Genomic DNA, 19,973 nt, shown 5'->3' with positions numbered 1-19,973 from the left:
TTAACTGAACATCAAAATTATTTGGTGAAACAACTTTTTCCTTAACGTACAAATAAAAGTTATTCGTTAAATAAGTAACTGACGATTTATTTACTATTGGTGAAACCGGGCCTTAGTCTTTGTTTAATAAAGTAGCCAAAATCGGCGAATTAACCCTTAAATAGAGTTTACGTAATGTCATTAATGTCAATGTGACTTCAAATTTAAAATCAACATGGAAGATTTTGATGATTTCTTGGAGATCATAGATTTTGGTTTTCCACGGTTTCAGTTTACAATGTCTGACTGTTTTCATGAACTGGATAAATTTAGATTTTATTCGAGGTTCAATCTCACAAAAGCAAGTGTTTTACATTTTTTGATTTTAATTGAAGGGGAAATAGAATTTCCTGCTGATACGTAAGTTGTTGTAAGATATTTCGCAATTGTTTAACAAAAGCACATTTTACTTTAATTTTTGTTACAATCTAACACTCAATTTGTCAGGATTCAAAAAACAAACTCAGACCTCTTAATAATTCACTATATTAAGGACTCTTGCAAATCAGTACAAGTTACCAGATCTTAGGTCAAAACAAGAGTGTCTAAAAACTAAGTAAAATCTCATTTATACATCCCCTTTCTTACATCTGGCATCCATCTCATCACCTCACTCACCCAACGCCCACACCAAATACACAAACCACATGCACCCGCAAAAGACCACAACGGTCATATCAGTCCTAGCAAATTTACACAATAACCATAAAACATGTCAACTATTTCTAACACACATGGGAAACGCAGAGGGCTGTCTTAGATCTGTCAGCAAGTGTGACTAATGGACATTTGCCCTCGTTTCGCATAAATGAAAACTACCACGGTCCTAACAAAACAAAAAAAAAGGAACTTATGTCTAATTAATCCATTTTTCAACATCTGTAACATTTTATTTACTTCTAATTCCGCTAGTTTCAATGTAGCATCACAATCAAACTCATTTGTAAGTCCTTGTACAGTTTTTTTGTTAACGATGCTCAAAATCAATTCACTACTTGAATTCCCTTTATTGTTCTTTTTGGATCCTCCACCAGTTTTATGTGTTTCCTTTTTCCTTTAGCAGCCGTTTTTCTTGTTTGTTGGACACACTTTTAAAAAAATCTGTGTAGCGACTTCCCGGGTTTTGACTATTAAAATCCTTGGCAATTTTCAGCCAACACTGACTTTTTTCCTCCGAACTAACCACGTGTGTTTTTTGATTCACTATGATACTCTTGTACTTACTTATGTTCTTATGTATGTGGGCATTTCGGCGCCTCGAATTGCATTTTGGTGCCCCGAATTACCTCATCGTACCACTTCAAGCGTTGCGCTAGCAAAGCATTCTGCGAAAAGTACCACTTCATGGCACGAGGCAGCGAGGTCTTCCGCGAAATCCCATTTTGCTGATCCAAAACTAGGACAGGAGCACGCCCAATGCACGCCCATATAAAAGGGTGACGAAGTGACGATGTATTATTATTCCGTTAACTCTGATTAAAGACGTTGCTCCTCCAGTGTTGCTTTTTAATCCAATCCCAGAGCTCAAAAGTTAAACAAAAGCTCACATGTACAATTCTCAAAAGAAGCGTTTTTTCCTCCGGGAAATAATTCGGACAGAGTTTTCTCTTATTTTTTCATCATTTTACAAAATGGTAATCATTACTTTTCGAACTTCTCACAAATTGTTCACAATTTATTCCGACTTTTTCCACTTTTTCTTGAAGTTGTGAACTTGTGAATAGCAGCGCCTCTAACGGAATTCTTCTTCCGTTGTCAAGGGCTTGCTTACAATTCGATTATTTTTGTTTAAATTAATTAATTAATCATGTTTACTTAAACAGACTTTAAAATATCCGGTGCAACGAAACAAATTTTAATACACCATTAAGTTTTAATCTCGTTTTAGTTAATACATGATTAACGAAAATGCGATGCAACCGGCCATAACCATGTCAGACCGCGTCGAAAATGGCTGCCGTCAAAAAAAAAACAGCGTTTAGTTGAAAACGTCATTTCGTGAACAGTCATTTTGGGAACGTTCCCGGACATGATGGCATGTTCTCAAAATGATAATGATGTTCCCAGGATGACTGTTTCATTCCTGGAGTGATATCTGCTATTGCAAATTCTCAATAAATGTATTGTTTATGTTGTGTTTACACAATTTTCAACAAGATATTATACTTGTTGTTTTTATCATAGCAATATGGCACCACGAGGTTGAAAATACCAAAACAAGGCCGAAAAAGTTACTAAAAAAAGATAGTTCGTCTAATTTGTGCCGAAAAAAAAAGCTAATGCTAGAAAAAGAAAGTTCTCGAAATGACGATTTTTTGCGATGGTTTTTTTTAAACAAATTAGAAAAAAATTAATTTGTTTTGTGCTTGCCCAATCTAAATATTATTTATACACAAGTTTAGTGACGATTTAAGCTAATTTTCATAATCATAGCTTCCAAGTTTTTTCATCATAAAACCAAATTTGTAATTTGCCACCTTGGTGATTTTTACCCTTATATGTAGTCAACATTTTACTGCAGATAGTTTTATACCAAAAATAAAACAGCGTAGACTAGGCAAGGGAGCAATTCCTTCCTTATTTAATGTTTGTTAAAAGTGAATTTTCAAAAATTAGTTTAGTAATATTTTTGTAGTTTTCAGACCAAGATACAAATTTTCATACTGGTTCAGATCTTCTAAATTTAATCAATCTACAAAAATTTTTAGATAAGAATATACAAACCAATATTACGTCAGCAAAAATAAAAGATTTGCTTTATACAAAGCAATGTTTGGAACAAAAATTAAAACGTATAAGAAATCATAATCATAATCTAAAAATTGAATTAGATTTGGAGAAAGAAAAAAATATTAGTAATTCCGAGTATCGAAGATTAAAAAAGATGCGTCTAACATGAATCCCAAGGCAATATTTTTGTTAGACCAAATTAACAATTATAATAATTAAAAACCCGTATGGAGATTTTGTTCTTCAAAAGGATATGAGTTTCCTAGAAATGTTCTGTTAAAATTACCTTGCAAAACAACCTTAAAAAAATATTTCGGAACAGATAATGAAAATTTGATTAAAAATCGACTTATGTGTGAAATTAAAACTTTGAATGCCCCAGAACGAATTTGCTCGTTGATTGTTGATGATATGGCAGTTCGGAAAGCTCTATACTATTCCAAATCTGAAGATCGAATATATAGTTTAGATTCAATTAAATCGGAAACAATTGGACGTTACCCTGTTGCTGCCAATCAACTTCTTTGTTTTGTTACTCATGGACTTTCAACAAAATTTATTATAAAGATTTGAATAGCAAAATTTTTTATCAGCTTACATTAGATGTTTTGAAGTTACTAGCGGAATGTGGATTTAAAGTGATCAGAATAGTTGGAGACAATCACAAAAGTCATGCAGCTTTGTTTAAACACTTTGGAAATGGAACACTTCAGAATGTTATTCCACATCCGTACAATCCTGGCCTACATTTCTTCTTAAGTTTCGATTATTGTCATGCAATAAAAAAATGTAAGAAGTATATTTTTGGATCATGATATGGCTTCGGCTGATGGCATCATCTCAGCAAATTATTTGAAAACTTTATTAGATATGCAAGAAAATTTAATTATTAAACCAGTTCGATTTTTAACAAGAAAACATTTATACCCGTCCAATTTAGAAAAAATGAAGGTTTATCCTGCTGTCCAAATTTTTCACCGGCTGTTACCGCATCGCTTCGATATCTTGCTCACCATCACGAGCATGATAATTATGACGAAGAATTTCCTAATTTTAAGGACAGTATTGCAACTACAAAATTTATGGAAAACATGTATAAATACTTCCAAATTCATGATGTGAGCAATAGAACACACTATATTCATAAAAGAGATCCGAACACGGCCCCATATACCGACGTTCATGATGCGAGACTTATTTGGTTAAATGAAGATTTTCCAAAATTTATTAACGATATTCAAACAACCTCAGCAGGAGCAAATATGAAAGGTTTAACAAAGGAAACGGCTGAAGCACTAATATTCACAGCAAGAAGCACATATCTTTGCGTGAAGTATTTAAATCCACGATCTTAACTTTTTTTATGTTTTGACAAGATCTTTTAGTTCGGATCCAGTTGAAACTTTATTTTCAAATATTAGACTCCGAGGAGGTAGCAATGACCTCACAGATTGTAGAGCAGCTTAGCATGCAGTTCGACTAATTTTAAAGAATGGATTGATGAAGAGTGTGAATACATCTAATCTAAAATCTGGTCTAGAATACACTAGTAATGCAAAATTAATAGAAATTCAAAATTTAAGTGCTCAGCCTAATGAAATTATCGTAGTATTACCTGACAACGTTATTGAAAAGTTAGAAAAATTACAAGCGTTTAAATATACATTTAATAAAAATTATGTGGAAATAGGATCAGCAGCCACAGCTTTCCTATGTGGCTATTTAATTTTGAAATTGAAAGAAGGTGTAAATTGTGATATATGTTTGTCGACTTTATGTGATACGTCACCTAACAAGAAAAGTCCCTTAGAATTAATTTACAATCAAGATCGAGGAAATTTTAAATTATCCAAACGAACGATTTATAAAATTAGTGGAATTTTTGGTCCAACACATAAAAAAGTCGATTATATTTTGAACAAAATTTAAATTTCATACCTTTACCTATATCATTGTCTAAGTAGAACTAGTCGGTCAACCGGTGAATTTTGTTAATAGTAATGGACGTAGCTACTAGAGGGCGATGGACTGGAAAAGTCGCTTCTCCAGTGCTGATAAGTGGTTTGAAACATTGCTAACATTTGAACCGAGGCGATCGGTTTAAACTTATTGCGCTAAATAAACCAGATGACGGGACTTTCAAAATTCAAATAAAACAATTGCTTATAAAAATAACAAAAAAATATCTATTTCTCGTGGAATATAATTACATGACATTTTTGATTTACAATGCAAAAATTTCCGATAATAATGCGGAATCTGGAAAAGTGCCCCGAATACTTGCAGCGTTTCCACATTGAATGGCAAGGAAAATCCTCTCAAAAAGGAATTTCTTTGATTTTGAATCGCCTGATACCGCGATAAGTCGGTCTCCAATGACATTAATGAAATCGATGGTTTCTTTGCACCAAGGGCGTAAGGTTTCAAAGGCTAAACCTTTAAATATGTAGTTTGACGAAATAATTGAACTATGTATATTTGCTATGTTTGCGTTTGCTTTTTAAACTTTTTAACACCATGAACTGAAGACAGGAAAGCAGCGAGGCAAATCTCGGAAATGCCGCGAATTCCCAGTCTACCAAATCTAATCGGTAAAGTGGGCTGACACCATTGCAAATCAGTTAAACGTAAATTAAGTATTCTTTCTAAAGAAGACTTTAAAGAAGCATCAATTGAATTAATATAATTAGAGAATTTCCAAAATGGAGTTGTTCTTAATAAAAAATTAAATTTTGGTATGAAAAGAGTGAAAAGACAGTTCTTGATTAGCTACGTGTCTGCTAAGAAATTCAGCTTTATTTAAAAGATTTTCAACTGTTTTTTCGACAGTGTTTTTGAAGCCTTGGAGAGCCTAAAGAGATAAACTTTCTCGGTCACAAATTTTAATACCTTGTGCTAAATTTTGAAATTCCTTTATGACTCTTAAATCTGTATCTTCAGAACAGCAAAAGATCTCGCATTTGTTAAAGTTTAATTCAAGACCAATTTTTCTGGATAAATTGATAACTTTCTTAAAGTCGGAAGAAGTGGGGTATGACTTCTTTTAGAATACAATCTCGTTCGACTGAGTTAAATGCGTTTTTGAAATCTTATAAAAAAGAATATTTTATTCAATAAATTGAAATTACGCCTAAACGGCTGCAAATAGGCATACATAATGTTAATAAAAGTGGCCTTAAAATTTAATTTTACATTTATATCTAGTATCAGAAACGGTAGTTGCCATTTAAAAAAATTAAGTTTTCGACATTTTTTTATTATTAATTTCAAAAAATTGCAGTAGGCGTATGAAACACAAAAAAAATGTCGTTGGTAGCGCAAAAAAGCGGCCAAATCTTTGGGAAGTCAGTAAAGTAAAAATAAATTATTTATTTCTGATGGTTCAGGAATTATAATTTTTTTAATGAAGCCCTGCAACCTCACTTTGTTGCAAAAAAGATGACATAGGTCAAAAACGATGACAGATAAGTATTGACAAAAAGACGTATTAAACTCAAAAGTTAACGTAGAATCGAAATGTGAAGTCAAAATGGGGCCTTTCTATTAAAAAAAAACAAAGATGGCATCGATTTCCGGTATTTCCGGAAGTGCCGCCATTTTGAAAATATATCATTTGAACTTGGAGTAGTCGATTATAGTCAGCTACCAATTTTCATATTAATATGATTTTGGAAAATCAAAAAGTTTCTAATGAACGGGCTACGTGAATCAGCCTGTATTGTTTGATTCATTTTTGTGCAACTAACTAAAATTATGTACTGTGAAAATCGCACGACACTTAAAAATAGCCGATAGAAAAACAGAATTCGGTGTCGTTTCTATAACAATATAGAGATTTCCTGGAAATTTTTTGCTCCTAGCTGACCCAACATGAAATTAATAAGTGGAAATTTTTTCAGCCAATCAAAATCATTTATTTATTAAAAATCTCAAATTTTTTTCCGTTGTCAAGGATAATTCTGTTATACAACTTGATTTTTTTTGTCAGAAATTTATAATTTAAGAAGCATAATGTCCGTGTCGTTGCGATTTTCTTACCGAATATGCCCTCGTGCATTGATTAATATCCGGAAATTTTATTCTCATGCATTTCCAAAACGTAATTAGCCCTCGTGTTCCACTCGAGCTAATTAATACGGTTTGGAAATGCATTCGAAAAAAATTCCGGAAATAATCAATGCACTTGGGATATTATAAGTGATTATTTCCTTCATGTGTCTAGCAACCAATTGCGTGACAAATATTGACCAAACAAAACGAGAAAACAAAAAATAACCCGATAAAATTTCTCTAAAATGCACACTGTGCAATAATCGGATAAAAAATGTCGGTACCTGATTTCTTTTTTAATAAATTATTTTGAATAAAAAGAATTGGAAATAATGCGTTTGTTTTCATTCTATTCAGGAAATAATCAGCAGTATACCCCTCGTGCAAAATTTTAATATCGGCAAATTTTTTGCTAATGAACTCAAACATCCATAAATTATTCGGTCAGAAGACCAATTTTTATCAAATAAAAGCCTTCGACTTCGTCTCGTGCTCTTATTTGATACTAATTGGTCTTCTGACCTCATTTATGGATGTTTTCGTTCATTAGCAAAAAATTTTCCGATAAAAAATTTTGCACTTGGGATATAATACGTGAAAATAAATCACTTTCTTTTTCTTTGTTTTGGTTTATTTTTATTTAATTCAGTAGTGCATTTTGTAAAAGAATTACACTAAATACTTAACTGCTATTCTAAGAAATGGTTGAAAGAATAACAATAAATACATTCATTTTTAGTGTAGAAATGTGATACTTTATTTGGGTAAAAAATAGTGGAAAAAAGTATGGTCAAAGAATACTGGTACAGCGATTAATTAATTTTTATAAAACCAATTTACATAAGCCAAATTAAGTTCATCGTAATCAAATGCGAGATTCATGGGTTAATCGAGCATTAAAATTTAATTAATTAAACATTTAATTCTCTTTGTATAAACTGGCCTTAAATGCCACAGTTTATTTTATTAGGTACTATGTCAACTGTTAACTGGCAAATTTATTTTTTATAATCTGCTATTTTTACATGCAGTTAATTTCAAAATTATAGAGTACACCTAATTAATGATACGGTGTACAGCCATCATAGTTGAAGAAGACGTACCATCTATTTCCTGCAAAAAAACCAAGAAACCGACCATGCCTGCAGATATTGTAAAAAGCCCGGTCATAATATGGCGGACTGAGCGGACTGAGCGGACTGAGCGGACTGAGCGGACTGAGCGGACTGAGCGGACTGAGCGGACTGAGCGGACTGAGCGGACTGAGCGGACTGAGCGGACTGAGCGGACTGAGCGGACTGAGCGGACTGCTTCCGCCGTAAAAGCAGAAATGAGCAAGCAGACGCTGCGCCACATACGTCCCACTCGAATCAATTCAAAGAAAAGCACGTTTTGTTTAACTCTTTTTCTCCGAACAGTAGTCTGAAAACATTATCGATAACGACTTGGGATTACGAAACAAATTGCCCTGTCGATACGGGGTCGACGTGTTCACTCATAAATGAAACATTAGTAGACGAATTAAAACTTGCAAAAATCCCTCGTATCACTCCGTTACAGTGTTTTGATGGCACCGTACATAAGTCCTTCTTTATCACAAAAGCCCTAGTGGTACTCCCTGTAAGCGTCGAGAGCGTCATCTTGAGTTCTGGGGTTCCCCGACTGTCTAGTACCAGAGCCGAGGAGAACCGAACGGGAGTCAGGACAGTCGAACGACCCTGGAATGAGGGGGACACACGCGACCTGACGGCGGGAGCGGGTTATTGAAGCTGAGATATTGCCCGTGCCATGTAGCAGCTTTTAAATATACTTCTTTAATTACGTAAAACTGTGGTTTTGTTCAGTAAGAAAGAGTTTAAGTTTTACATCCCCGACGTAAAAGTGGAACTCGATTTCGTTATCGTACCACGTAGCCACTCGAGTTACGACATTGTTATAGGTGTTACAATATTTTTCTTCTCTCTATCCCACTTCTGAAATTGTTACAATGATTTTTCTTCTCTCTATTCCACTTCTGAAATTATTACAATAATTTTTCTCTGAATTTCCACTTTTGATTAAACTATAGCAATATTTTCTTCTTTGCTCTTGTCCGGATGTTTAATCAATTTCGAACACTGAATTTAAAACACTAACTTTATTATGAACGATGATTTATTATTTCCATACACTTGTAAGACTTGGTTTTTGCCCAAGGGCGTTCTCCCCCAATATTTGATAATTAACCGATCAGACTCATCGGTACACATTAAATTAGACAATCTCAGCTACAGTCATACGATAATCTACAATCGGACTCACCTCCACCTCATTCAGTCATTCAAACGGTAAAGCACAGGTCCGCACTCGGGTTTGCTCAATGGGACGGTACAAAGATGTAAATGATAAACACCTGACACATCTGTCGCGAATCAAGGTCATACAGTGACTCACCCGGGGGATTCCTCCCCCTAGCTTCTATCATGATGAGGGGCTCCAACCACGGGCGTCGTCTTCAGAGCGCTACGTTCCGGAATTGCGTTGGATGTTCTAGTAGCACCTGTAATAGCCCTGTGTGCAGTTTGGGGTGCACAGCCCGCCCGCAGCCTCCACAGAAGAAGGCCGCCAATGCCAGCGTGAGAGCGCGATAGCTCCCTTCCATACGTTACACTGCCCCCTCAGTACCTGGGGACCGGGATGACCTCATAACCTTACAATCCGCAACGTATGATCGGTGCATTTGGTTGCCACCACCGGCCGTCCCTCCAAGACGCGCCCGGTCAACGGCCTAGCCGTGTCATGAGCCAAAGGTGCCCCACCCGGACATCCGGTGCTCAGGAATCGGAATCATACCATGGTATCTGTTCGAGGTTTTACGCATTGAGGTACTGATCTATAGCCCAGGTTGCCCAACCTGCTATCACCCAGTTACCGACACACCTGGTAACTGTATCTCTATTACCGGCTATCACTAGCCTAATTCACTACACCACTCCCGGGCCACAATTATTCACCTACCGTCACTCTCGTACTCGTACCTTGGACAGCCATCGGACATCGATAAACTATCTCTCTCGTACCTATGTATACGCATAAGACTTTTTTGTCGCACTTATTTAAAATGTTTATTGGTGTCGGGTTATTATTTAAAACCCTCGTATTAGTCTGGCTCTTTTGCACATATTTTTAATATCAATTAATAAATCTGCCATAAAAATTTCAGACTGCCTAAAGTATATTTTTTGCGTATACTAAAAAAATGACTTTGGGGCAGTCGGGTTGTACTTTAAAACCGTCCAAATAATCTGGCATTTTTATTTCTGTAATCTATAAATGCTAAACTAAAAAATCAGTATAATTTCAAGTTGCCTAAAGTATGTTTTTTGGGATACATTTTTTGCAAGTTTCATATGCTGCGCAGTAGTAAAATAACCGCAAACGCCCTTAGCGACTGTCGATTCCAGATTCACTAACATTCAAATAGTACATTTTTTAAATTTCTGATTGCCTAAAATACCTTCTCCAAATTCGTCATCAGCTCTCCGACTATGTCTCGCCTGTGGAACTCTTAAAAATCACCCCCGAGTCAAGGACATTTCAGAACATAATTTATGAGCCACATGTTTGGGGTGGAAGAGGTAGTTTTTCTGTTGCGTTTTTAAAATTCTCTTACAATTCTTTATCAACTAATGTACGAATAACCAATTCAAGTCAATATAACCTAAATTGTTCCTCTCTGTGAGTTCTTAATTATCAATTCCCCGAGAACCATTGCTTATAGTATGAAAAGCAACCTCCAGTGGACTTTCAGTTGTAAGTTTTTCATTTATGAAAAATGAATAAGCACTTGCATCATTGTTGCGGCGTTGTACCGTAACCTTGACACTAAAAATTATATGAAAAAAATCATGAAAAATGCGGTCGGAAAAGTTCCAAAAATCTAACTGAATATGTGAAATCTGAAAAATTGAAATTTGTATAATAAATGTCTTGAAATATCTAAAATTCAAAATTACAAAATGTGAGAGGGTTCTATTTGATGAGAAGCGGGAAATTCGAGGCGTTCTTTAAACTTTCATTAATCCGCAATAAAAATGTGGCGACTTATCTTATGCCGGTAACGTTGTGTCCTCGATTAGCGTCCTTTTGCCTTGCGGTACGGTACGGTTCCTTTAATGATGGCGTCACGGCGTGACCTTGACGAATTTCTTTATTTCTGGGCCGGAAACGAAATGATGGCGAACGATACGCCTCTTACGAAAGATGATCCTTGCGGACGATAAATGGCTTGGCGAAAAATGGCCTTATCGAAGGATGACCCTAACGCACAACCCCTAACGAATTGACGTTAGTGTTGCGAAATTCGAACGATTCGGTAATTACCTTTCAGCGTAAAAGGGGGTTCTTGGCGATACTGGAAGTCCTTCCGGTACTCCTCTGTAGCGTACGACACGGTACTTCTCGATACGAAAATGATGCGGTACGATAAGATGCGGTACGATACGATACTGGTCGATACTGGATCGAACTACCCCTAATAACTGGTATTATTGAAGTGAATTCGCTAATGAACGATAATTACCTCTTTTAGTGCGAGGGGTCACTCGACCACGAACTCAAAAATGTGTTCCGCTGGCGTCGCCTCAGCGGCTCTCGACGAAATGCCTCGACTTCCGCGTTTTTAATCCCGGCACCGCAGTCCCATAAATCGCGAAAATTGTCACGCGCGCGATTCTCGACCTTATTCCGTTGCGCGATAAGGCGTGATGAGCTTGCAGGGTACTGCCCTTGCCATCTAGAACACAAAGCCTTAAGGCAGCAATTGTTTTTGATCGTGACGTCACAGTAAAGGCTTCATCGAAAAACGCATTAAACCTCCAGAATTTAATAAAAACAGTAAAATTTTTGGTTAGCACTCTTTTTTTTTTAGTAGAACGATGTGTTTAGGCTTTACAATTACTGCCTCGTGGAGTAAAATGCCATTAATAACGCGAAAATTGTCATTTACAAGTGAGGTTAAGTGTGTGTATTTATTGTTTTTGTGTAATTTTTACCTTGTGAATCATTTAAATAACACCAAATCACAACAAATGCTTCTTACGTCTTAATTATATGTGTAGCAAATATAGTTTCAACTAAATTGCCCTTACAACGACTTGTAATCACGAAATTGTTGATAGGGTATAAAAACACTTCCCAGGTTTCAACGTCTCTTGCGACGTTCGATGAACAGTATCAACTGGTATCAACTGAAACTATTATATACACTTGCCACCAAGCTTTTGCTTATCTCATAATTTTCCAAGAATGATTAAAACACCGTATTTGATACTTTCTGAAAATGTAAACAAATGTCAAATTTTGACGTTTGGCCTTCCTCGTGACGTCACACGCTGTCTGGCTTAAGGCCTGGAGTTCGAGATGGCAATGGTACTGCGCAATAAAAAATGTGCATTTCCGGTGGTACTACACGTGCGCGGTGTCACGACAGGTGTACCGTCATGGCGTCGGTTTGTTTACATGTAGCAGGTCAAAATGCCACTATTCGTCTTGGCCGGAGTAGGAGGCCAAGAGGTCCTATTTATGCTCGCGGGACTAAAAGATCGCTGTTCGAAGATCAGGAACAAGCAACGCAACGCACGGCACATGACGTCGCGACGCGCCCACCCTGCCGTAACCTTTTTCGGGACGCTCATTTCGAGATCATTCAGTTTTGTTTGTGTCGTCAATCAAGTCAATTTTCAGTTTATCGGGTCAGGGTTCAATTTTTTTGTTTATCGTTTAACTTTCAGTTTTCTTTCAGTTTCGCTTTCAGTTTCACTTTCGGTTTTCGTTTGTTTTTTTTTTCGCGGTTTCATTTTTGAGAGTTTCTAGTACACTGAGAGAAAAATCTAATACTTGTTAAGAAAAATATAATATTCCTTATGAAATTTCTCTATACGTATAGGGACAGCAAAATCGCTTCATAATTCGACTAAACTTTGGATTGTTGAAACATTTTATAACAATTATTAGACATTATTATATTTCTATTATAAAACTGAAGTAGTGTTAGGTACCACAATTGATAGTTGCTGATATCAGCAGTATCTGTTACGTACTATAAACTTGCTTTATATAGAGTATTAAATAATTTTCTGTAAGTATTACCTCGAATTGTTGTGTATTAGAGAAATCTTGTTGAAACAATATTACCTTATGAATTCCATTTATTGTCATTATTAGTAAATTATTTGCATCTTATAAAATATCTTATAATAGCAATTATATAGGTTAAACTTACTAATAGGGCAGGTATATAAAAAAATACGAATTTCTGATCTAATAAGTTGTATGTATTATAATAATAAAATAAGTAGGTACATATACATTAATATGAAATAATAAAACAAAACACACAAAAAGTACATGAATAAGCAATAACAAATTAAAAAACAATTTCGTATTAAACAATTATAAATTCAATTTTTGTGGTCATTTTGTGGTCATTTTTGCAAATTGACCACAAAATGAGACCATGTTTTCCCTATTCTCGTCCGCGAGTAAGACGAGGATAGGAAGAACGGTTGCTACTGCTCTAAACTCTCCCCTTAACAAAATAGGTATGCAAAGATAGGTACTAAATATAACTTAGTATATAAATGATACAGCATATGCACCCTTGGATGGAACTGTTTTTACTAGTGGAGCATATGCATGTAAGTGTTTTTGCAAAATGCATAATAACGTGGTGTTGTTTGAAATTTCCACTTCAAAAGCTTGTAAGTGCTCATTGAAACACTTCGTTTTAATTTTTTTGTAAATAAACAGAGCTTCTCCATCAGCTGATAATATTATATTACAAATAATTCCAAAAATCGGTAACTCATCAGTCACATCAATAAAAAGAACTTCCTCAATTTTATAAGTGGTACTGTTAATGCTGAGCCGTTTCACGCTTTGTACCTGTGTCTTAAATTTACAGAAAGTGCCATCTGATCGAAGGGTAATGTCATCAAAATTCTTTACAATTGCTTCAATGCTATCATGAACTACCGTACTGGATAATATTGAATTAGTATTGTTAAAACCTAATTTATTTAGAAATATATTGCAAAGTTTAAGTTGATGTTTCATGGCTAAAGTTTTAGATATATCAGTTCTTGATACCACAACATTTGCTGATTGCTTTGACAACCGATGTTTGAACTCATATCGCATGCACCACATATTAACAAGTGGACCGACTTTTTGCATACTTCTTGGATATATGCATATGGTGATATTTAGGTTTTAACAATTCGCTAAAAGTATTGAGTAAGATAGAATGGTGTTCAGAAATCAGAGTTTTTAGTAACATAGCGTCTTCATCAGTTACATGTTTTGATAAAATTAAACTAACTATTTGTCGCAACAGTATATATAATTTCCAATGTTCATTGCCAATTGGAACTAAGTCTCCAAATATTAGTCCTGAATATAATATGAAGCACTTCATTTCTGACGCAGACATTTTCAATGTTTTATTTTTTAAGTTGTCTTCTGAAATTAAAGGACATTTGTTTTTCATCTCAACTCCAAAATCAAAATATTTCAATCTGGAATTTAATGTAGCTAATGTGAAAAATTTGTCAATTAAGATAAACTGACGTAGAATTAAAATCATATCATAGTTGGCTACTCCTTCAAATATGTCGTGCATTATGTCAACGGCGTAATTTTCAGTTACATGAAAAGAAGGTATTATATTCCATATACATGCAGATTTAATTCCAGTTAAGCTGATATTGTTGACTTCTAAATCTGAGGCATAACTATTTTCATTACGTAATAGTTCGGTGCATTCTATAGACTGAGTTTGAGTAAAGTTCTTATACATTTACAGAATCTACATGAATAATTAGAACGAAAGCTTTCAGTAAAGCCTAAAAGGGTATGTAGACCCAAATTATCTCCAATAATCAATGCTACCGAAAAATACATTTTTGATGTAGTTCCGTCAATATTAATTTCTATCCCCTCATTTTCTAATAAAATTAATTCATTAAGTAATTTTGAAAATATAACTGAGTTTCCATAGTGCTGTAAATCTATACTATAAAATAGCAAAGCCAAAAATATGTAATCTAATTTACCCTGGTACAAGGGAGGTATACAAGGTATTGAGTAATATACTGCACCTAATTTTTGCATACCCACATGAGCTCCTAAGGGATTTCCAGTTTCATATTCGTCGAAATATATATACATTGGAATTACTAATTTGGATTCAAAATTACGCAGTTTATTTCGCCAAAAGATGTAACTGTCTCTGCACCAACACACACGACCAAGGGTTGTATAGTTAAATTGTGATTACGTAGCTTTGTTTTCCTTTCTTCCAATTTTTCATTAAGAAATCCAATATTCTATCAATCAGTTGCAATGACAAAACAATAATCATTGTTAAAAATGTAGGTACTTACGGAAATGTACAAGATAAAACTTTCTTGTACCTCTAGTTTTGATGGGCGCCAGTTTTTGGACGATTTCTTCGCACCTAGTGTCGTTGGAGGAAATAAATATGGTAAATAAAGCAATGCCAAGAAATATCGATCTACAATATGAACCTATTTGTTAAAAAATATTTCACAAAGATCCTGTCTACCTTCAATCGAGTCCAAGCATCGATCACGAAAATGTGACAATTTTATCTTTTTAATTCTAGCCACTTGAATAATTGCTTCTGCAATTTTAGGAAAACTATTATAAATTTTTTCCTTTTTGTCTGGATAAATGTTATCGAAGTCACATTCCAGCTATAAATATTCGAAAGTAAACAGGTTGTACATATAGAGTAAATATGTATTTAACTTCATTTTTTATTATTTAACGCGGTAAATTTAAATTAAAGTTATTATTAGAGCGCTGCTCGAATACCTGGAGTTAGCAGATAACGCACGGCATTTGACAGCGCGACGCGCCCACCCTGCCTTCAAGTTTTTTACGTCGCTCATTCCGGAAGCGGAAAATTTCATTTTGTAGAGTCATTGTGCCAGCCACCACGGGGAGGCTGGAGGAACACTTATTATCCCCGCAAATGTCAGGCTGAGGTGGCCTCACGCCTCTAGGTTGAGGAGCTGCAACCTATCTTTTGGAACCCCACTTTCTCTTCTTCTTCTCAGCGATAGGTGACCGTACGGCAATGTTGGGTCCCTTTTCTCTTTCGTAACTTGCCAGAAAGTCACCTCCTTCTTTTCAAACCCCATCTTTCTCCCTGTCCTTTGTTTGTTTGTTTTTTTTTGACCTGCGAGATACGGCAATCAACATTTGAATTAACGTGCACGATTTACCGACACACTTTACCGCTCCAAAATCTGAATTTTCCCGGTCGGTGAAATTCAATGTATGTGACCAAAAGTTGGCCAGTCACAGCTCCGGGCTCTCAGGGGGTTTTTCGGGGCAGAGGGCGTGGGTTCGGAGAATAAAAAAATGGGCGCCAGGCAGCTATTGTTTTGAGCTGGTTGTTAAGCTTGTCCAGCTGCCGGGACAAGTGCTCAATACTCTCTTATATTTCGGAGACAAGACAAATAAAAAAACCTAATTCCTTGGGAATTAAATAACTGGTTTATTCAGCTTTTGGGCCAACAGTCCAGGATATACGAAGTGCTTACTAAAGTGTGCACTGGTCCGTGGAATTGGCAAACGCTATTCTACGTAATTCTGTTCAAATGGAAATTTCGAACCAGTTCACATTAATGATCTTATTTAATACACTTATTCTGGTCTTATTAAGAAAGCTTTCCCTTACAGGTGACCTTGTAACTTATTTGATTAGTTTGTGGTGAATAAACATAAAATTAATACAACAACTCCGATGTAAAGAAGAAAGAATTTGTTACATGTGTGAAACAAAAAAGAAACGCAGTCTTCTGCTTTTATAAATTTACAACGTTAAACTAACCTCGATTCCGCGATTGAAAAATGTCTGGCAGTGACCCTGACATTATAGCCTCCGGATCCGAGTCGTAAAGAGCAACAACGACAATTAACCATGACAACACGTCCTGTGCGCTTTTAATCATTCGTTTTTTTTTCGATGAGTAAATTTCTCAAAAATAATTGTGAAAGAATTGTAGAGGTATTACAAAAAATATTGTACAATATACGTCCGTTAGGGCCTCTACTGCCTAGCCAGTATTATTCGACTCGCTCTTCGAGTTCGTCTCACAAATTTCTGGCTGTAGGTGCCGTAAAGGCTGCCCTAACGGACTTCTGCTGTAAAATATTATTTTGGTCGCGTATAAATGATATGTCAACAAAAAAAATTATTTTTAGCTCAATTGGAAGACACATCTTTATTCCCAGGTGGATTGGAAACTTTTCTGAGGCAGAGTGTTGAAGGCCAAATACTATGTATTACAAAATAAACAAAAAGGGATTTTAGATACCAACGGTCGACAAAAAATTTGTAACATTATCATTTCACATTTGTTACTTAATAATGAAAAGTAAGTCATGACCGGATCCTTTTTTTTCCATTGTCAAAAAACATATTTTTTTTGGATCCAATGAGTGAAAAAATGTGTATTAATTACAGCATTCCAGCGAAAACTTTTATTAAAGCTGCTGAAGAAATTTGTGCTCTATTTGTAAAGGAAGATGTACAAACATTTTACATACCTTACGTGCCAAAAACAGAGACTTCACCAAAAATTCAACCGAAGGGAAAATTATATTCTCGCTACGTTAATTTGAAAAGTGCCATTAAAACTGGAAGAACTATCCCTTCAACATCCAAGATCGAGGATAATCTTCAAATAGGTTGTTATCCCTGTACTATCAAAAGCGTAATTTAACTCTTGTTTATTTTTTAGAAATAAGTGATGAAGAAAATTCCTATATTACATTGTTAAAAACAGCATTGGAACCTCATGAGAAGATTTTATCTTACTGGGAAAAAACTTTTGTTTGTAGAAATCCAACTAGCTGTGATAAAAGTATTAACGAATACTTTAACTTATATCCTGCTCTTAAACTAAATAACGGCTATATGTTGGTAAGGAAAATTAATGTTTATAATTCAAATACATATATTCAAATTGAATTTAACTTTCTATTTTGAGAATTTTAAGTTATATAAGATTTGTATTATTGTATTCGCGTGAAAAGAGAGTAAACGATTCATACAGAAGGCATGAAAATCAAAATTTTTAAATTTTTGTAAAATGGACGACCCAGACAGAAACATAACTTGCAGCTCATTTATTTAAAGGGGTAGTAAATCGTGCACGTTAATTCAAATGTTGATTGCCGTATCTCGCAGGTCAAAAAAAAACAAACAAACAAAGGACAGGGAGAAAGATGGGGTTTGAAAAGAAGGAGGTGACTTTCTGGCAAGTTACGAAAGAGAAAAGGGACCCAACATTGCCGTACGGTCACCTATCGCTGAGAAGAAGAAGAGAAAGTGGGGTTCCAAAAGATAGGTTGCAGCTCCTCAACCTAGAGGCGTGAGGCCACCTCAGCCTGACATTTGCGGGGATAATAAGTGTTCCTCCAGCCTCCCCGTGGTGGCTGGCACAATGACTCTACAAAATGAAATTTTCCGCTTCCGGAATGAGCGACGTAAAAAACTTGAAGGCAGGGTGGGCGCGTCGCGCTGTCAAATGCCGTGCGTTATCTGCTAACTCCAGGTATTCGAGCAGCGATCTAATACTCCCGCGAGCATAAGTAGGACCTCTTGGCCTCCTACCCTGGCCAATCGCCATTGTGGCGTTTTGTAACGCTACAACCACAACCAAAACGTGTAAGTGTATTTGAATACATAATTGAATTTAGTGCTAAATTTGTTCCATCATTTAAATGCATTCCTTACAAATAGGGTCAATCTCCTATTATGTACATTTTCTGTAACTTGTTCTGGCTCCTCATCAGTCATATCCTGTTCTGATTCTGAACCCTCATCTTAAATTTTTAACTGATCTTCTACATCAGTTTCGCTATGATCAGCCACTTCTATGCTAGAATCAACTTCCTTGCAGTGGCGGATACACCCATATGGTCAAAATGGTCATGACCACACCTTTTTGGACGGCCGAATTTTCGGTAGATCTACCGAATTCGCATAAAACCTACCGATCTACCAATTAAAACCTCAAATCTACCGAAAAGTCAGTCAAAAAAATTTCATAATCTATGTAACATTTTGCAAAAATGTCCACACAAAAAACTAAATCTCGAATATACTTTAATGTTTCAATCCATGACATTGATGAGTCATCGATATATTTGCGAAAAAGAAAAGAAAAATCGAATTCGTAATTTAAATAAATAGTAGTTAATGTAATGTTTTAGGTTTTCGCATTGAAATAAAATGGATTATGTCGCGGATTAAAAAAAAAAGTAAATAACTGTATAAATGGGATACGAAAAAATTTCTTTTATTTTTTATTAGGTTCTAATCTTCTTTCTTTTATATACTTTTGTTTTAGTGTAATAGTGTATTATGTACCGTTACGTTATTATTTTCCACAATCATCTACCCCATAAATAATAATAAACACTGAACTTTTCCGGCTGTATTTGAAGAAAACGCAGTTCAAAGAGTGCACCTTCAGACCAATGTATCTTTGTGAGGGGAGTCCCGATTTTTTTTTATTTCCATATTTGGACTACCGAAGTGATCCCCTACAACGCCAACGCTCTGAATTCGGAATTCGCGAATTTTGAGACACCCTGTATATTTATTTATTATGATTAATTCATTTGCCGCGTCACTGTATAGATATCTTGAAGTTCTGCGGCGTATGTACAGGTGGATAGGTTACCCTACCTATAGGTGCCTGTGATCAGCTGTGACCACAACCTAATTTGAAGGCTGGATCCGCGCCTGCTTCCTTGAAAAGAAGCTGGAGTCATCTCTGTTCTTCTTCATAACTGTACTTGGCCATTTTCTAATGAGTCCTTTTAAAAGTATCAATAATTATATTATGTTTATGTTTATATTATGTTTATGAATGTCCGATATTGTTTCATGTTCATTTTTCTTAATTTTGGTGAACATAAAATAATTTAATTCTTGTTTAAAAGAAAATTCAACGACTACTTTTCTTCCTGACTTTAATGCAGGTTGATATGGTCTTCCAGATTTCTTTTCTGCTAAAACTTTTTGGACAGTTCAAACACTAACCTAAAAAATGATTTAGTATAGGTAACAA

General features: G+C 35.3%; 2 long non-coding RNA genes across 2 annotated transcripts in view; one reads left to right on the top strand and one right to left on the bottom strand.

Annotated features, from left to right (window-relative positions):
• The window catches only part of LOC138136831 (uncharacterized), a 125,634-nt gene extending 107,632 nt beyond the window's left edge, over window positions 1-18,002 (top strand). The window contains exons 3-5 of the long non-coding RNA XR_011161448.1: window positions 17,095-17,267; window positions 17,357-17,580; window positions 17,634-18,002. This is a non-coding gene — a long non-coding RNA (uncharacterized lncRNA). The remainder of the gene's footprint in view (window positions 1-17,094; window positions 17,268-17,356; window positions 17,581-17,633) is intronic.
• LOC138137510 (uncharacterized) lies at window positions 13,093-15,596 on the bottom strand. The gene is made up of 3 exons (XR_011161767.1): window positions 15,425-15,596; window positions 15,243-15,373; window positions 13,093-15,185 (listed from the first exon to the last, which is right to left on the bottom strand). It is a non-coding gene; the product is annotated as an uncharacterized lncRNA (long non-coding RNA).
• Window positions 18,003-19,973: the final 1,971 nt, after the last annotated feature.

The sequence above is a fragment of the Tenebrio molitor genome, chromosome 8, assembly GCF_963966145.1.
Source record: "Tenebrio molitor chromosome 8, icTenMoli1.1, whole genome shotgun sequence".
In the NCBI taxonomy this organism is placed as follows: Eukaryota; Metazoa; Arthropoda; class Insecta; order Coleoptera; family Tenebrionidae; genus Tenebrio; species Tenebrio molitor.
The sequence above is the reverse complement of the archived record's forward strand: the minus strand, read 5'-3'. Positions and strand labels throughout refer to the sequence as shown.